Raw genomic sequence first — 7,129 nt, forward strand, 5'->3', positions numbered from 1 at the left:
GATTCAATTTCGTTGCTTTTTTTTTTTTTTTTTTTTTAGCCCATTCTAGAGTGGCTGCATATTTGCCTGATATAATGAGTATAATGAAAAGTAATACCAGACAATTTCAGTATATCTCTCTCTCTGGTTTGGGGTGGTCTCCATGGGAAAGGTAACGGGCTGGTTCTTTCTCGCTCACGCCAGGGGTGACACGAAGTAAAAGACACCAGGGGACTCTTAGCGTGCCTTGAATCCTAGAATCCGTAGAATCCTAGAATCCGTAGAATCCTAGAATCCGTAGAATCTGTTTATTAGCAAAGTGGACATGAGTTAAATAGAAAAACAATGAAGGGAATATTACTGAAATATGTCAGAAATTACAGGTTTCTTAACGGTCGGCATGCCCCTAAGGTAGGGGGCTGGTATGACAGGAATTGATGAGATACAAGACAGTTATTCTCCATGACGCAAGCAACTTAATTATCCAAAGGTATCTGAGAGAAGCATAGGGGTTAAACCTGCAGGGTGAGATAGAGAGAAGATGGATATCAAAGAGCCATATAGTTTGGAATTTCTCTTGTCTGGGGTCTGAGGTGTGTGATAAAGTGTGTGATAAGGTGTGTTCTTCTGTGATCAGAAGGTGACTTTGAATAAGTGAATCTGCGGTCATGTGGCCTGCAGTTAATGGAGGGAAGTACTGGGGTTTCTGTGGGCCTGAGAGTCAAGAAGGAAAGAACTAAGTCTGAGTTTCCCCCCTTATGCTCACCTTGGTTGAGAGAGACTTACCAAGAGGTTATCTTCTCAGACCTCCATCCAAGGACGGGGGTGGTTCTCCCTAAGCTCTATCAGGCTTACACATGGTCCGAACAAGCCAATATACTGGTAGATACTATTTTATGCAAATTTTTGGCATTGTTTCAGTAGTTGATCAAGTAGGACTTGACTATTACACAAATTCTTACACATAATCTTACCCCAAATGTCTTCTTATTTACTTGTTTGGTAGAAATGTCTTGCCATTTGAACTTCTTAATAAAGATGCGTAATTGAACAGTTTCTTTCTCTGCTTCAAAACCCTATTATTAATATAACAATAAATATTTTAATATATTCTTTTAAAAATTTTAAAAAATATTTATTTTCCTTTTTGTTGCCCTTATTTATTATTATTGTTGTAGTTGTTGTTGTTATTGATGTCATTGTTGTTGGATAGGACAGAGAGAAATGGAGAGAGGAGGGGAAGACAGAGAGGAGGAGAGAAAGACAGACACCTGCAGACTGCTGTGAAGCGACTCCCCTGAAGGTGGGGAGCCGGGGGCTAGAACCAGGATCCTTAGTCAGTCCTTAGTGCCACCTGCGCTTAACCCATGGTGCTACCACTGGACTCCCATTAAGATTTTTTTTTTAAAGAACAAACCTGAGTAGTACAAAACATAGAAGATATAGCTCCACAATTTGTTGGAAGCAAGGACGTGGGTGGGTAAAAAGAAACTGATTTAGCAAATCAAGGAAAGCTAAATTATACAAGTCTGAAGTGAGGAAAAATGAGAATTCAGTTAACATACTTTAATAATTATTCTTAAGGGGGTCGGGCAAAAGCACAGTGGGTTAAGCACAGGTGGCGCGAAGTGCAATAACTGACATGATACTGGTTTGAGCACCTGGCTTCCCATCTGCAGGGGAGTCACTTCAGAGGTGGTGAAGCAGGTCTGTAGGTGGCTATCTTTCTCTCCCCCTCTCTGTCTTCCCTTCCTCTTTCCATTTCTCTCTGTCCTATCTAACAACAACAAAATCAATAACAACAACAATAATAACTACAACAATAAAAAAACAACAAGGGCAACAAAAGGGAAAATAAATAAATATATTTTAAAAAGATGGAGCCAATATAGGAGAATGGTTAGACATCCCTTAAGCAGGTTTGATTCCATGATCCTACTGTCTGTTCTGTGTATTAGAGCAATTGCCCTTTCGCATTCTAGTAAAAATGTAAGAACTGTCATGGGAGCTAACAATGGAGATTCTGTGACCTAGGCAGAGTTGAAGGTGGGATAGGTATCACAGTGAAAACAGAGAATCAGGAATACGCTTCACACTTGCACAGCTCAAAGCAAGAGATTCCATGAGGCCTATTGTTCAAGTTATCAAGCTATCACTTTGTTTATCCCTTGATTTATAGTGCATTCACTGGCGGGTAGAGTTATTTACCTTCTGGAAGTCAGATTGAAGGAAGAAACTCACACTGTTCTTGGAAATGAAGTATTGGATAGAAATTGTAAAGTATAGCTTAGAAATGAAGGGGAGGTGTTTTTGACCTTGAGGAAGGGCACTCCAGAGTCGTTACAGCAAGGTCCTTTAAAGATTGTTGCCCACCTTAAGCTGCTCTTATACTGGTGAGTATACTGAAAATCCTGCATCCCAGAAAGCTCCTCAATTCTGGGCAAACTCTGATTGTTAGTCACATTACAAGTTTATGTATTGTATTTGCATACTTCAGTGTAAGACACATCCACTCCATCCATCCATTCATCTCCTCCTCCTCCTCCTTCTTCTTCTCCTCCTCCTCCTTCTTCTTCTCCTCCTCCTTCTTCTTCTTCTCCTCCTTCTTCTTCTCCTTCTTCTCCTCCATCTCCTCCATCTCCTCCTCCCCTTCCTTCTCCTCCTCCTCCTCCTTCTTCTTATTATTGGAAAGAAGATCCAGCACCTGTTTTTTTTTTATTCCCTTTTGTTGCCCTTGTTGTTTTCCCTGTTCTTATTGATGTCGTCATTGTTGGATAGGACAGAGAGAAATGGAGAAAGGAGAGGAAACAGAGAGGGGGGAGAGAAAGATAAACACCTGAAGACCTGCTTCACTGCCTGTGAAGTGATTACCCTGCAGGTGGGGAGCTGGGGGCTCCAACCGGGATCCTTACTCCAGTCCTTGCACTTTGTGCCATGTGCGCTTTACCCGCTGCGCTACCGCCCGACTCCCCATCCCCAGTCTTTTTTTTTTTTTTTTTTTTATCTAAGTTCTCATATAGTTGAAAAGACTTTTGTCTTCCAGGAAAGAAATTAGAAGTCTTCATTTCCACCAAAAATTAAAAATAAACAGACAAGCAGATGCAAAGTAGGGGAAACAACTAAAAAAGAAAAAAAAAATAGTCCAACAAGTCTTTTAAAGAAGTTTGGAATTTCTGATAAAGATATGGAAAAAAAAAAGCACAGAGGAGGAAACTTTAATTCAAGAAATTAATCAATTTCCAAACTGAAAGAACTCAGTACAACCAGAGAAGTGATTCTGCAGCTAGAGCAAGGACTTGCATGCATGCTGTCCCAGTTTGGAGTCATAGAACAGAACAGTGCTCCCTCTGTTGTAAAATACGTAACTTTTTAAGAAGAATAAAACGAAAGAGCCCAGCTTATATCAAACACAATGACTGAAGATATTCTAGGCCAAAATATTAGAAAAGAGTCAAACAGCACAGTTCAGAAAGAAGAAATACATAAGAAGAAATAATCACAAAGAACAAAATTGAGAAGTATCATAAGCTTCTCATGACCAACACTAAAAATAATAGTAAACACTAGAAGCTATAGGTAATTACAGACATATCTCCAGTTCCAGCAAAATATCTCACTTGGATATTGCATGCTTTACTATGCGTGCAGCCCAGGTTTGACCCCAACCCTCACCACATTCAAGGAAGCTTCCTTGCTGTATTCTCTCCACCCCTTCTCTCTCGGTAAAAAGTATAAATATCTTCAAAATTTCAATGGAAATATATTTTAACTTATACCTTATTGTGTGCCACTTAATATGACAATATAGTATTTTCAGACACACAAGTTCTCCAAAATTTTTCTTTAAAAAGCTATTAGATAAAACAAATAAGAAAAAAATACAAGGCTTACAGAAATACCTTGATGTGGGGAAGAGATAAGGAAAGTCACCAGAGGCTATTAATTCACCAGGCCCAGGACAACTCTCCCATCGAAAGTATGCCAGAAGAATTTGGGAGAAATATATTTGAGAAGATAAAATTATCAGACAATGACAATCTGGATATTTATAAAGGGATAAATAACTGGCAGATAATTTGGGGAGAGTTATTTAAAAATACATTTGGAAATAAAGAAAATGGATGATCACTGATTACACAGAAAGCCTGCAAAAATAAAAATTTACTATAGCATATTACATGAATAGCACTTTTAATAATGATGCTCATTATTCTAACCCAAATTTTAAAAAAAAATGTATCCTAAGAGAGAAAAGGAAAGGGATTTTTCAAGGGCTAAAGGAGCAGGAAGATTCAGGAGAAAGTCATTATTTCCCATGGTATGACAGCATATAGTGGCAAATGAGCAAGGTCATCAGCAATCATCCTCATTGGAGGAGAACTTTTTAACTTGTTGAGTCTGTGTCCTTGGTAGTGCTCTGAACCAGTTTTACTCTAGTTGCTAAAGGAAGTCCAGATGATTTCCCAGTTAAAAAACATAGCATACAAGATTGTAGAGTACATTAGAAAAGATAGTATAAATTAAACATATCTGTGCTATTAAGACCCTATAACCCCACTACAAAGTATTTACCCAAATGAAATAAAAATCTGTATTTACACAAAAATCATTAATTGTAAGTTATCCTACTCATAGTCACCACAGAAACAACTCATATATCTTCTAGCCAAAGTGCAATGGCCATAGAATAGAATACTTCTCAACAATAAAACAATAAAAACAAATTACTAACATGCAACTCCACACGTATGTCTCAAATACATTAGTTGGAAAAAGTCAGATCAAAAGGTTGATGTGTGATTATAGTCATGTGATATTTTTTGTAAAGACAAATCTATGGTACAGAAACAGATCTGTAGTTTCCAAGAACTTGAAATGTATCTAGAGGATACCCACAAATGGGCACAGAGGATTTTTTGAAGTGAAAGAAGTTCCCTACATCTTGATAGTGGTGGAGGCTACATGACTATGTATATTTGTCAAAACTTGTGGAATTGTACACAGAAAGAAAAAAAATTATATGTTGACTTTGAAAAGAAGGGGGGAAGAGTATTTGAATTGATAACTTAGCCTGAAGAGGATTGTTGGTTTATTCTTGATACAAGCTTAGTTGAGCTAGAAACACCTTCATGGTTTTCCACTCCAGAAAAGCTTGAAGAATCTTACAAGTTTAGATTATTTTGAGCTGGTTTCAAATGAAGGGTGGCAATTAGGTGAATGAGAAAAAGAGGATTAGTAGAAATTTAACATTTCGTGGGAGTCGGGTGGTGGCGCAGTGGGTTAAACGCAAGTGACGCGAAATGCAAGGACCAGCCTAAGGATCCCAGTTTGAGCCCCAGGCTCCCCACCTGCAGGGGAGTCACTTCACAGGCAGTGAAGCAGGTCTGCAGGTGTCTATCTTTCTCTCCCCCTCTCTGTCATCCCCGTCTCTCTCCATTTTTCTCTATCCTATCCAACAACGACATCAATAACTACAACAATAAAACAAGGCCAACAAAAGAGAATAAATATTTTTAAAAGTTTAAAAATAAAAAAAATTTTAACATTTTACTCTAGCCAATGGGAAGAAAGCCAATGAGCTGGAGTTGAATTCATGTAATTATGGTGGTTAAAAATTGATATTATCCCTTGTACAACTTTCCCCCCCCCAAAACAACATTTTAGCATGATCTCCAGGACACAGAAAACTTTATGCTTGCTACTTCTTTTCATGTTTATGTGATTCAAGACTAGCTTCATGTGGAGACCTTGATTTGAAAAGATTAAATGGGAAGTTTAATTTAAAAACAGCTTCAAATTCTAGATAAAACTAGAGTCTTTAAGAATTAAGACTTTTTTTAACCATTGGAATTGTCATTAAATTAGCAAAATTATAAGAATGAAGAGAGTAAAAAAAAAAAAAAACTAGTCGTGAAATCAAGATGGAAAAGTACATATTGTTCACATTTATTTCTAGAGAATGTTTATTTTAATTGAACAATTTTGGAGCTAGAATGAAATCCTATTTGGGAAGCATGTGAACATTAAATTTTAAACTCTCCTTCATAATTCCATTTTTCTGACATATTTGTGAAGTTCTATCTAGTTTAGAGGTGAACTTACTAAAAAGGTTCTTACTTTAGTGTTATACATATGAATTGAGAATAATCCAGTTTATCTGGAATCTTAAGTGGTTCAAACAGCTCTTTCAGTCATCTTCAGAGTGAAGATTTGTGTGAAATGAAACTAAATACATCTCTTTGAAAATATATTCTATTTTGGTTGGCTCCTATGGGGTTTGATAAGAATGTAATATTTGTCGTAATCCTAACAGGTAATATACTTTCCTGTTATTTGAATTTGGTAACATAGAGTTAAATGATCCTTGAAGTTGTTTTAAATGATTTTTATTCTTTTAAAAACTTATTTATTTATTAATGAGAAAAAGATACAGAGAGAGAGAGACAGAGAGAGAGAGAAAGAGAGAGAGAGAGACAGAGAGACCAAAGCACTACTCAGCTCTGGTTTGTGGTGGTTCTGGGGACTGAACCTGAGACCTCAGAGCCTCAAGCATGAGTCTTTTGCATAACTATTATGCTATCCCCCCAGCTCTGATTTTTATTCTTGTTTAATACACATGACCAAAAATAAACCAAAATTAGCTGTAGAGAAGTTCATATAAAGCAAAAGTAAGTATGGTTTTAGTAGCTATTTTCATTTTTAATTTTAGATGTATAGCACAGTTTCAGGTCATGTTTGGTTCCCTAGGTGAAGGACAACCAAAATAATTGGAATATGTATGTCAGTTCTTTTTGGTAAAGTTCAGAACATGGGTTTATTAGGTCAGGATTTAACTGGGACCTTCATTAGCACATATGTCTGTACTGACTAGAAAGAACACTAAAATAGGCAAGTAATTAGTATAGAATGGGCAGCACATAGAATAGTAAAAAGGTTAATTAATTTAACTTGGAAGTTTTGATGATTATTAGACAGACAAATCTGAGAAGATTTTATAAGTAAGTTCTCAGGCCCCTAGGATGTTCTCTGATGACAATTTAGGAAATCATTATTGATAACATTTATAATGAAGTTTTTTTTAATTTCTTTATTGGGGGATTAATGTTTTACATTCAACAGTAAATACAATAGTTTTTACATTCATAACATT

Source organism: Erinaceus europaeus, chromosome 1 (assembly GCF_950295315.1).
Source record: "Erinaceus europaeus chromosome 1, mEriEur2.1, whole genome shotgun sequence".
In the NCBI taxonomy this organism is placed as follows: domain Eukaryota; kingdom Metazoa; phylum Chordata; class Mammalia; order Eulipotyphla; family Erinaceidae; genus Erinaceus; species Erinaceus europaeus.